Raw genomic sequence first — 13,407 nt, forward strand, 5'->3', positions numbered from 1 at the left:
CACATCTGTCTCCGAAGCATTGTGCGCTCGCATACCTTCCCGCTTTTCCATTGCCCCGTGTCCGTTTTTATTTTCTATTTATCTTCGGAGCGTAGACGAACACGCGAGGCACACCTATTTCAGACGCCTGAACGTCCCCGGCTGAAATCCTCTCCCGTTTCAGCTTCAAAGCTCGAGGAGGATTAAGAGACTCCACGGTATGCTGTGTATTATAATTCCCTGCATTGTTCCGCCGGTGTGCAAGGTAGGCTGAAACGCTGACGCAACTCTTTCACCCCTAGGCCGTTTCGCGATACTTTCCCAAGACGGGGCCTAGCCCCGAGAAGAATGGAATCGTTCGTGGGCTTCGTAATCCAGCGTTGCGCCCGGTGTAAATTAATTAATGGAACGACGTAATACGGCGGACGCCCGCGCTCCCCCCGTGCCCCCGTTATTGCGGCCGAAAAGGGCGGAAAAGGGATCGCCGGTGGAAAATGAGGATTTTAGATACGCGCGCGTTTTCCAGCGGGCGCATAATTCCGGAAAATTAAACCGCAGCGCGAGATTACACCGAAAACTTTCCGCCTTCTACGCAGCGTAATTTTTTTCACCAACGGCTTCGTCTCCCGGCTCCCAGCCGCAGCAGCCCAGCTAACCGGGGCAACGTTTAGCGAAACTTGATTCTTTACGAACCGTCCTTTTTCACGCTGAGAAACGCGCGTTTACTCGCGCTGCGGAACGTGCTCCGCGCGCGGGTCTAATTGCCGGTTGAACCAAATTAGACCGGACCACCGATTTATCCTTATTATCGGGACAAACTTAGAAGTATCAGGTACAGCAGCCGCGTTATCCGACCGGTTAAAGTCGCGGGGGGTAGTAACTCATCGTTTCGAAAATCCGTGGCGTTAATTCTGTAACGAATATCCAGCAATTTGCGCGGGGTTGAACGGAGGAGCGCGCAAGCCGCGGGTATTGAAATTTATGAACGAAAAGATCGCGTTCGCGGAACCGTTGTACAGGAGGAATTTACATTCCGTGCTCGTCTTCGCGAAGCGGCGACGATTTATTCCCTGCGCGAAATATTTGTAGGCGAGTATTCAGGAAATAACGACTCTGGTCATTAATTTAATTTCGATCCTTAACGTGTATCCGTTTCCTAAGTGTTCCCACGATCACTCGGAATCGTCGCGACGCGTACTCCCAGCGAAAGACATTCTCGCGCGTTAGCGAGTCCCAATAATTATCTACCAAACGACAGTTAATATTCTTCTCCTTAATTTATCACGGAAACCTGGATCGTTCCGTTTTCGAGAGGGGTAGAACGGTATTCCGGCGGAAGGCCTCGCAGTCAGGGGTGTAATCCAACAGTCTTGGGCTCGCACATTCACGTGGCAGGCGAGGGCGGCAGGAGGGGTGTAATTTGCGGCTTGTAATACCGTGCCCGTCGTTTGTAACCTGTTCGGGATACGCAAGTACGGTTAAGGGGAAGAGAAGGGAAACGAAACGGGAAGGCGGAGAAGGAGGAAACCGAGGTAACCGCACCGTCTCATCGAGGGGATGTTTTCCACATCTGAAACGAGCGAAACCACTCCACGTTCGTTTCTCTGCCATCAGAAAATACATCGCTCTGTGTTCCATTGCTTTCTGTCGCTCCTTTCTATACATGTTGTTTTAATTGCTCTGTACAATAGACACTGTACACCCGCGCACGTAAAACACCATTTGTTTTCGACCATTCCCTTTAAAGAAAAGAGAAGGACGACACGAGGAGAGAGAAGAACAGTGCCACGCGAGGGAATTCTATCGGCTTTGTCCCGCGATGCAATCTCTATGTAAATATTTTTTATCAAGCTGTGGCTCTCTCCCTATTTCGGTAAAGATAAAGAATAAATAAGAAAGATAGGGGCGAAGGAAACAGCGAGAGATTCAAATGAAATTCCGTATTTCGTTTTACGGGCACGCTCGATTTAGCGTGGTAGTTCAATGGCGATGAGCCGCCGGTCGGGGATGAAAAGGATGCAACTTGCGAGGGGATGCATTCATTTTGCACGGGTCATAAGACCTCCTTGCGATGCTACAGAGACCCCGAGACTCTTCTGCCGAGGTTACCGCACTTCAGGGACGAGTTATCCTCCTCATCGACCACCAGGAATTCCCGCCGAACATTTCCCGGCGAATTCTCGAAGAAACGTACGCACCCTGAGAGGCTTCGTTGCTAAAATCGGCCGTATCTCCGTGCCAATTTATGCCTCAAACATTGATACCGCAGCGCATGCAGCGGTTTAAAGGTTGATCGCACGCGAGATCGTAATTTTTCGGGCTCATAAATAATTTCATAAATTTTATCCTTTTGCTCGTCGTTCCAACAGGAATATAGAACGAAGAGTTGTCGTTTAATAAATATCCGCTGCAGGCACACTCGACGAGCGCCGGTGACTGTTTCCCCGAATATCTATAATCGATAACGAGAGCTGGGAAAGCAAGAACTTTACGTTTCCCAAGAAAATGGAACAAACAAAATAATATCATTTTCACGTTGGTATTTATAACCTTGGAAAATAGCACGAAAATATCGCACTGAAGTATCCACTTCCTTTGACGCAGTACGGTGTGTTTGAAACAGAACAAAAAAAAAATGGGGATTGCAGAGATGAAGCTACAAAGAGCAAAATGCATCGGCGAACTTTTTCCGTTTACGCGTGGATTCATTCGTTTAATTATCTTTCCGAACGGCACCGCGGTTGGCAAAACATTAATTGTTCAGTTGATTGGAATGTCTAACGAACCCACTTCGAATTTCTCCCGCTTTACGAGCGCGTCTAAACTTTTTAATGGATCCGCATTCCATTTTCTCCTCTCATCTTTTTTCCCTTTCTCTCTTTTTTATTTTACTTCCATTTCCATCAAGGTAATAACGAGTCACAATGCTATCTCTCCTCCGTCGGGGCATCGGAAAGCGGAATTATTACGAAGGATGAACGCCGCTCGCCACCCTCCCCTGAACACGTACCCACCCACTCTCTCTCTCTCTCTCTCTCTCTTTCTCTCTCTCTGTCCAGGTCTATCGATCGTCCGGTTAAATCGGTGACAAAACAAGCGGACGCGTACCGATTCAATTTGCCGGCCGGTGGAAATATTTTAATCCGGGAATTTTCCGGGTAAATTAATTCTCAGCCACCTCACGGGTCACGGAACCTACGCTCCGTTTCTGTCTCGAGCAGCCCCGGGACGCCGTAACGGTTCCCATCGATTGTCTCGATCTGACGGATTTCCGGACAATCCACGATAACACGATCGTACGCTGGAAATCGTGGACGCGCGGGATCGTGGCAGGGAACTTAGTTGTATTGGATCGAAGCCAATCCTGGGCTACCGGCCGATTGACAATTGGCGGTGTGGGAATGATTTCCGATGAGCGGGCCGAGAGAAGGACAGCCCGGCGGAAGGCGAGTCGAGGACGGAAGAGAACAATGACGCGGAACAGCGCAGATATTAAAGGGGAAACATGAAAAGCGGCGCGGATTTACCTTCCTACGCGAACCAGACGGCTTTTTTACCGTCCCTATTTTATGCTAGAGAAAAAACTTTTCAAATAAAACTGCCTTGCAGGATATGCCCGCAGGGATGAGACCGTGAACGGTACCGGTACCAACTATTGCGGCCGCGTATTGAAAAACGTTTGTACTCGCGAGCACTTTGTTCGATTTAAACAGTGAATACGTCAACCGGGACACGAATAATAAAATGTTTAAGAGCGCGGCTCTACCGAAGACGGGATAGTCGGTCAAGTGGCGTCGGTAAGATCCGATTAACGAACGGTAAAACGGAAATGCTAATGCGACCGGAATATCAAAGGCGCCCTTTAAGCCGTGCTGGTTTTCGAACAACAGAGATAACGCGTTTGCGCCCGAGCCAATCCGCCAGTACCGGCCAGCTGACAATTGCCGGCGTGGCAATGATTTCCGATGAGCAGGTCGAGAGAAATAGAACCGCGTGAGAGGGGTGGAGGACGCTAGGGCGCGAGGGCGTGTTGGTGAAGAGGGAATTCGAGAGGGTGGAAACCGGCCAGGAGGAGAAAGACACGCGAATAAACGTACGGAAGAGAACGAGAAAGGGACCGAATATATTCGTTCGGCATTTGTGGTTAGCCGCGCACGGATTGCACCCGATTTCCCTCTTTCTACCCAATAATTTTGCAAACGGCCATTCAACCCTCGTTTGGTCTCACTCTCCGCGTTCTCCCGGCCCTCTTCGTTCATTCTCTGCTCGGGCGTGATGTTCGCGCGCGCGGTTCGCAGCCTGGCCAATGGCGAGTGCCGAGGATGAGAAAAATTCTGCGAGAAAAGCGTGGCAATCTTTTTTGTCCTCCCGCGCGCGCGCGTGTTTATAACGTGTCGCGTTCGCGTTGATACCGTAGGTGTGGTTTAAAATCGGAGATGAAAGCGGCCGCTGATGGTTTGTAAAAGATTTTTTGGTACAACGTACGGCGCGGCCGGGTAAACCGGCGCGCGGGGATTAATCAAGCGTTATTCGCGAAACGCGTGGGCGTGCTCGTCGATAAAACTGAAATATACGCTTGCTACACCTACGGATCATCTTGCGTGTTTACAATGCGCGTTTCGATTATTCTTACTGTTGCCTATTCATCATCGGGGAACGAATGAGAATAGAAATTACGTCTATTCGGTATGTAATTAGCCCCATATAGAATTTTGATCGACCATGATGAAAGAAAATTACAAAATTATCTTCGAAGCTGAGAATTACGTTGGTATGCAACCTCGGATGGGTTTGTACGCGACCGAGTAAAACGGTTATTTCTGCATTTCCATTTGGAACAGAACACTGTACGCGAGACAGGTAGATGAATCTTTAAGCGAATCCGACTCGATAAAACGTTTTAAAATGAAACGTTAAATGTATGCGGCTCGATAGTTAAGCAGGTCGCATTAGGAGCTATAGAAGGAGATCGTGAAAAACGAAGCCGTCGAACGAAACGAGCAAACTCGAATTTCGGAAAACATTGAAGTATTAAAGAAGTTCTTTTAACTCCCCAAATTTTTCCAATTCGACGGGCTTTCCAGGTAAATCCGTTTACACGGTGAAATGGATCGTCCTATGTGCGAAACACTCCTACCACTGCCGGATATTTGCTCGAGATTCGCTCGCGTAATTACACGTCTAAATCTTCCACCCTCGGTAGACGTTGGTGGTCTTTGTAACACAACGACAAAGCTCTAGTTGCGGCTGGGAATTAAAAGTGAACCGGTGGCTGGATCGTCTTTTAATTACATTTTTTCGCGTTATCTTCGTGGCCAATATAAGTCCGTCGAAATAGAATCGCTTGGAAAATGATAAATTTATATCGCAACCACTGTTGGTTACTTGCGTCGCTATGAAGGCAAGATTCGCAATTGAACTCAACGATACAATGACGAATGCTTACTGCGAAATGCCTCGAGACGTCGTTGTTACTCTCGATTGCGATTCATCGCAGACTCAAGAAGTGGAAACGCATCCAGCCTCGAATCCAAGGAACAAGTAACGTTGCATCGATCGAAGGAGAGCGGTCATAAATTCAAATGCACGCCGGTCAAATCCAGAGCCAGGGGCACCGGAAATAAATTCGAACAAAATGGCTAGGCCTGCAGGGCGAGGGAGTGGGTGGGCCAAACGACGACGATTCGGCGAAACTTTCTCGAAGGGAAAGTTAGTTTCTCACGATTAGAGTTTCACCCCCTTCCCAGTACCACTACTTTCGCTTCCGCTAGCTCTAAACCGCCTCGAGGATCTAGATAGAGGAGGTTGGTCTGGCCGAATGAAATTTTAATTTTTGATAAGCTGCTCCCTTACCAAACCCACCCCTCCACCCTTTCGGACCCTCTCTAACTCTCTCTTTCTCCCTATCCGCTTCTTGTCCGCCTTCTCTCTCATCTCCTTCTCTCGCACAAAGATTAACACGACCAGGGTTAGATATATTAAATATCACTGAAATACACGAGAGTTAGCGGTAAAGGGGTTGCCCTGGTAGACCAGAGACGCACAGACAAGCCTCTTGAATGTTTAAGACCGACTGCAGAGTAAGGAACCATCGGGTTTCGTAGTTACGCTCAAAGAAACGAGCACCCGCGAACGAATAAACGGCAGTACGTACCGAGGCACGAATGTGCCGCGAAGTTATGCAAAGTTTGCGCAAGAATTAATTGCCAAGGCTATGAGAAGATAAAGTGCGTTTAATTAAAGGAATAATCAATAATCCTTCCGGCTAGCAGTGCTTTTAATGAACAAACTTCTTGAAGTGTAGTCTGAAACGGTACAACTACCCGGAGATTTGCGTAATATTTTTCGAAATTAATAGTTCTGACCGGCTGGAAATTCCCCGACACGGAGGCGAGCATGAAGAGGCCGATCAACTGAACAGAATGCATACGTCGATCATCCTTTGAAGCATTGTTTCATCAATTTAGACGTAACGAGTCATGCCTAACAGAGGCAAATAGACGTCGATGCTCCACGAGTATCCGACGATAAACAGAATCTCTAATCTCGCCTAACACAAATGAACAACGATGAATCCCGCGTGAATCTGTGCTTATTCCATCGCACCAGCAACTCTCTTCAGTTATATCCGACAGCTATCAGTGTCACGCTTTGAACCGAAAATTCTAATCAGCAGAGAACCATCAGTCGGTGGTTGCCGGTACAGACGGTGTTGCGGTTCCACGACGATGCTGGTAGGAAGCTGAAGCCGACGCGAGAGGAAGAGCCGCGCGGACCGTTGTCTGCTAGCCTGACGGAGCGGGGAGGCAACAAGAGAGGACAAAGAGATGAAGCGTGAAGAAAAGAGCGAGGCAGCGTGGCGAGGGGCGAGAGGAACAGAGAAGAGCTTTCCGTAGTCGGCGTGGAGATACGCGTATGTTGAACGTACGAAAGCAAAATACAACGAGGGAGGCGAAGTGACGTAGAGGGGTGGTGACGGCAGAAAACGTGGTAGGGGGATGCGTTACGTCATGTGTGAAATTACAATCACCCACCCCTAATACGCTCGCCTTGACTCACCCCATTCTGTCCGCGCACGAGATCGTGTGAGCGTGCACGTACACTCGTCTGTTACAACTATTTCTATAAGTACGTGTTATTATTACACGCATACGTCAGTGGAGTCGCGTGTGTGTACGCGAATTGCACGGTCGCATTGTTCGGTATACCGTGTAATACCTGTTTATACGTATACGCGCGATAATTAACACAGTGTCTGCGGTAGAAGTGTGCGCCGTGCGATGGGAAGGTCCGGTGCATCGGCCCTGAAGAACGTTTGGTAAACTTTGACGTGAAAATCTGGACGCGACCCCGATCAGGCTGCCCTCGCTTGTACGAGCCGGCTTGAAAATATAATCGTTTAATGTCCGTGCACGCTTCCATGGTACAACCCGGCCAGGTGAACCTAATAAATTGATACACCGGACAATACAATGGCTGTTAATTTCCTGGCAAACGTACCGGCGTGTTAATTAATTTTATGCAACTTTAATGTACTCGAGTACGCGAGTTTATCTAATAGCTCGCACTTAACGTTTACCGTGCGGTAAAATGTTAGGCGTTCCGTGCCACGATCCATTTTTTATGCTCCACTGCCTGTTCGCGACGCGTGGTACCACCGGCGGTCGTGACGCATCGATCGAGGAAGTATCTTCGACGATTCAAAGATTCTCGACCAGGTAGCTTCACGGTCGATCAATAATCAGTGCAACTTTTTATCGAGAAGACTGCGTTTAATATTGCAGCTTCCGATTTCAGAATGTTCGACGCGAAATGCACGCGAAGAGCGGCCAGCGCGAATGAGATTAATAAATATTAGAGGGACAGGGATACTCGAGGGATGCGTGTGATTTAAAGAGGTCCATGCCACTGACTGTTTTAATAAATAAACGGCCACCAGAGTAGCAGTACGCAAAATTACTTGGGAAATTGTACCTTTTTTTTTACGAGTCGACGGTTAATCGTTTCTGTCCAACCTACCCACCAGGATAATTAACAAGTCTGGGATGCTCGGATATTTCTAAACGCCACGGACAGGGGAGGCCATAGATAAGGTACGTACTAGAAAAACGTGCGATATTATTTGAGATTTCAACGCGTGTCTCTTGCCAAACGTTTCCCCTTTGCGTTTCTATTTTCATTGATAAAAAGTAATTTCGAATAACCCGCCCCAGTGTATCAAACGCGCGACTTAATCCCGACGGGGCGAGGGTTGAGTGCCTCGCTCGCTGCCAACTTAAATTGCCACGAAAATAAATTTTTCGAGTAATTGCAAAACGGACGGAAAAAAGGAAAAGATGGGATCGTTTAAATTAAACCGACATGTATCATTTCGTAGTAATTACTGCGTAACATGTTTGCCCGGCGATCTGACGAAAATCTCCAATTTAACCTGACGCTTGGCGCGAACGAACGCCTGCCTCGTTATTTTTATGGTGTTTGAATTTAACGCCGTTTAACCCCACGCCCTCTCTAAAGTCTCGCGAGCGGGCTTGCTTAGCGGTTAACGGCGCGATACGCGATATCTCGAACGGCCTCCAGCACGTCGCATTTTCGCGAAATATTACACGGTGGTCCCATCCGAAAAAAGAAACGCTATGCGAGATACGCGTAAATTGCGGATACACGTAGCTGTTCGTATTGATTTTTGCACGCCTGTCGTAGGAAGCGCGTGCCACGACCCTGCGACTCACTTTTGTGACCCTCCCTTCTGGTAAGTACACAATTACACGTACCGCTCGTGCCACGCTTTCCGAGCGCATTGTACATTATAATCATTAACGGGACATCGATTATTCGGCAGAACGCCTCGCCAGTGCACACGTAAACTTTTCAATTTCCTGATTGTTCAAGACTTCATCGATTATCCGCCCTCTCATTAAATGTTCACTTCGCACTGAACGCCTCGTGCGGGTTGTCGTTTGATAATAGCGACATTCGATCACGTTGCAGCCATTACGACATATCGAAAGTTCCAACAGCATGTGTGGTATTCAATTTTCACACTGTATTGTCACGTTTCTCTCGAAAATATTGTTCGCGATATACTAGCGAAAACTACGTCGAGCGTGATGGTGCTCGTTTTAAATAAATGTATCGTTTTCGAAGAATCATGTTCGTACCAAGTAATGGAAAGAGTCTGATGTCGTGGGAACTTTCGGTATGACCCAATACCTTCGTACTCGAGATGCGATCGAATCGGAGCAACGAATAACGAAACATTTGAAATTGCTCACCCATTGATGTCTTCGGTTGTTTTCCCACCAGACGAGCAGAATGTTTCTCCCACGATGAATTTTGACCTGCTCCACATTCTGGACGCATATTTTTGTCCCAGTTGCATTCAGCCTCCTATGGTTATGTGCGAATGTAAACGGTCCTGATATCCTACAATCACAACATGTACAACAATGTTGAATTATATACTTTCATCGATCGATATTATCGTTTAAACACGAGCACATTACCTGTCCCTCCGGCGCGAAACTTTTTTTTACACGGTCACCGCCGCTTAAGCGATAAATAAAAGAAAAACCGCACCGAATATCGATCTATTGCAAACCGCGCGACCGCCATTACGATCACTAATACTCGAGTTTGACAAGTGTCTAAATATATTACAAATTTTTCCAATATTAACGATGCACGTGATTTCAACGATCGTGAACATCTTTAAAAATCGAATCAACAATTTTACAATCTATTCGTTTACATACAAAGTGTTAACCAATTAAAATCAATTCAATTAATAATACCGCGTATGACTCACGAATTGTATAGTTTGAACTTGCATCTGGTCGAAAACCAGCCGCGCGTGTAGCTCTCCTAAATAAGCATTAAAAACAGTGGTAATTGACGAGTGGTTATTTGCAACGAGTGCCATAGTACGTGAACGGAAATCGGTGTCAGAAATTTGGAAGGATCGTTCCGATAGTTGCTGCGAAGGTGATCATGGAAATTAGTGAACAGTACGGTCGAAAAACCAACATTCCGTGATGCGGCGGCGAATGGTGGGGAGGAGGGACGAGTGGCCAATAGCGTTTGCGCGGGAGAATGGCACGTAACGGGGGACCCATTCGTCGGGGGGGATCGCAGGAACGCGGTCGCATCGTCGCCCGGCAGCGCCGCGACGCCCTTGAGGCGAACTAGACGTTGTTCTCCGTGTTCTACTGCAAGCTTTTCGGCGTTTCTAACCTTGTCCTGGCGCTGTGTGTCGCTCCCTTCATTCGTACAGTGTTACATAGTGTCGTGAATTGTCTTTTTTCGCACCTCGTTCTCGCGTCCGTACTCTTTGTTTTGTGTCAACCAGTTCGAGGTGAACCGTCCATTTAGTGAGCAAAGAAGAGAAAGAGGAGTCAGCTGACGCGGGGCGACTTCCCTCTGTTCGTCCTGCGAGCGAAATACTCCAAATTAACACGGTAAGTGTCTATTTTTCATTACGTGCGAATATTTCCGAGCTTAGCCCTGTCGTTGGCAACCGATTTCAATCGCTGTCAATCGTCCAGCCTCCCGGACATTTAAACGCGATGCTCTTTAAATCGCTTCGCTCCATAGGTCCACTCGCGTGCTGCGTATTTCGCGCGAAATATTTGAAGGAAAAATTGTGGCCTTTATAGAGTTATTAATTGAGTATTAATAGAGAGCTTTATTTTGTAACCGATATTTTCCGTGTGACGTAATTTTGTTCGTTACACAATCGGAAGATCAATAAAGACATCGATGCTCGATATCACGCAAATTCGCGTTCAAACGTATTGCGATGTACGCGAATGGCGATATTTTATGGACTCTAACATGTTGTGCGTAATATTTGCGAATTCTACGATGAAACGTAGCATCTTATAAATATGACACGACTTTAACGTGCCCTGAGGTCGTTCTCTATTTTTATATCGTATACGTGGCAAAGGTAAGAAGTCAGTTGTACTTTAGAAGAACAACGTGTTTTTCTATAGCGAACGACAACATAATTTTCTGTGTATGTCCTTGACATGGTTAATTCGCCTGGATAGTCGATAAGATAAGCTGTCTACAGTTCTAAGGACACACTGGAAGTGGCAATCTTGAGTCGAGGGCCATCGCTAAGTTATTCAGAATTCTACATATTTTTGCTACGTTTGGTTTTACATCGATACGTCCGTAGTTTGTTTTGCGCAGTCGAAGATTGCACGAAACAGGGTAAACAAAATGTTCGTCCGCAGTAACCACTGAGCGGCGATCGATTCTCTTGAATAATATTTAGATAGTTTAGCATCTAAAGGTCAGCTAACTTGAGTTGGTTGTGAATTTTTCTAACACGATTTTCCCTTCTGATATTTTTCGCAATACAATGTAGATTTTACGGTTCACGTAACGAGACCTTCCACTTGATCATCGTTCGACATCGACTACATGTATACTTTAACGGTATTTCGACATTTCTCGCCAACTATCTCGCCGTGCATCCCAGAGAGCGCGAGACTAAATAAATCGTTTAGAAAAATGACTCTAATGACGATCGTGGCGCCGACAAAAGGGTAGAAGCGACAAAGGGTGTACAACCACGGTTTCACGTCTCCCACCTCTTTTTCTTTTCATTCTCTCGTTTCCATTCTCTCGAAGCGTCGAACGTGTCTCTTGCACAAACGCCAGTACCGCGCGCTCGCTCGCTCCGTGCATTATTTTTTGCTTCCACCCTTCGTTCTCGTCTTTTTCCCATCTCCCTTCTTTTTTCCTTCTTCGTGGCACCGAGGGTGGATAGACTGGCCGCGGATGTTTTTTCTTCCCCCGGCCCTTTCCCACCATTTCTTCTTCCCCGTTCTCACACTCGTTCTTGCTCCTCTTGTTTCGCCCATCTTCTTCCCTCTTAGGCCTTTCCTTTGTCTCCCTGTAAACCTTGCGGTAGTTATGCGACGTTCGGCCCAGCCGCTTCGTTGGTGGGGTTGGAAAAAGAGGGAAGGGGGTTGGACTCGAGGTTGTGTAGGTGGGGTGCTACCAGGGTTGAGGGTTCGGGAGGAGAGGATACGGTCCTGAACGTGACTTGGATGCAATATTTAAAAGCGGCACAACGTCAATACTCCACTTTCTCTCTCTCTCTCTCTCTCTCTCTCTCTCTCTCTCTATCTCTCCCCCTCTCTCCAACTTCCTCTCTCTTTTCCCTTCTCCATCTCCTTCTACTTTTGATTCTCTTGTCTGTGTTCCTTACTTCGGCGACATCTTTGCGAGCCCCTCTACGATCGGTTACAACAAGACGATCCTGAATCGGCCGCTTGGTCTGACCTTAACCCGAGATCATCCCCTTTTTCTCATGGAGAAGAACCCTTCGCTCCGACTCGAAGGGAGCCTAATGTTTCCTGAAATTCGTTACTTCGTCCCTCGACGCGTCAGTGGTCGGGTGGACGGTACCTACGAAATTTCTCCGTTTAACTTTCACATTCTTCGAAAATCTTATCCGGTCGTCCTTTGTGTCGGTGGGGCAGGAAATTAGCCGAGGGTGCGACGCAAGCAACGAGGGTTGTCGCACGGTCTCGTTCACGGTTTCATAAGGAATATAATGTACTCGCGGCTATTTCGGGCCACCCATATATTTTCATGTACGGTGCTTTTTTTTTTATCAGATTTCACATTTCACTTTCGCGACAGTAAATTCTTGTAGCCACGTGAAATTACTATATTAAACGGCAGTAAATTCAACGTACTTGAAGCAGATCAATCGATAGATATGTAAATGCAGAAATAAATACGGCAACGCACAAATACTTTTTGGGACCGTTGTAAGGATACGTGTAATTTATCGTTCAAGGTAATTCATTCGGGATGCCGCTTAAATTCTAGACCACTTCGACGTGAGAGTTATTGCCGTGCTCGAGTCCTCGCTAATATTGCCGCTTCGGGAATATTTTATCAGTTTTTGACGCTGCTCGGTAATTTATTTCTAATGTCTTCCTCTGTGGTGGTCGATGGAGGAGCGTTAAGGTGAGACCGGGGGGTGGAGCGAACGGTGTGATATAAAAGGGCGAGAAAATGCAGGAAGTTATGACAATTATGAGAGGGGAAGGAAGAAACGTCTAGATGTGCGACGGTTCGTGAAATGAAATCGGGACGAGGGACGATCGTTTATAAGTTCGACAGACGGAATTCCTCTTTTCATCCGTTTCCTTTTCCCTTATTTTTTCTGCGCCAGGCCAAAGCATCGCTTCGGTAAATGGACCTCTTATGATTCAATCAGACATTGCGAAACGGAGGACGGGGACGGAGAAATACATTCGAATGGTGGCAGTCGATTTTTCGAAATACTATTAAGGGAAACAAAAATCTTGAGGTTCATTCGATTATATCGGCGATTCGTTTTCTTTCTCGTACCTCCACCCCTTTGTCGTTCGATCAAGCGTAATGTCACGTTCTTCGACG

The 13,407-nt window shown here is 47.1% G+C and overlaps 1 protein-coding gene across 5 annotated transcripts in view; it reads left to right on the top strand.

Moving 5' to 3' along the window:
* The first annotated feature begins 10,106 nt into the window (after window positions 1-10,106).
* Window positions 10,107-13,407, top strand: part of LOC143428787 (protein Fe65 homolog) — a 117,168-nt gene continuing 113,867 nt past the window's right edge. For all 5 annotated transcript variants that reach the window (XM_076903913.1, XM_076903911.1, XM_076903918.1 and 2 more), the window contains exon 1: window positions 10,107-10,436. The gene's annotated coding sequence lies outside the window, so the exon portion shown is untranslated. The remainder of the gene's footprint in view (window positions 10,437-13,407) is intronic.

This window comes from Xylocopa sonorina, chromosome 11 (genome assembly GCF_050948175.1).
Source record: "Xylocopa sonorina isolate GNS202 chromosome 11, iyXylSono1_principal, whole genome shotgun sequence".
NCBI lineage: Eukaryota > Metazoa > Arthropoda > Insecta > Hymenoptera > Apidae > Xylocopa > Xylocopa sonorina.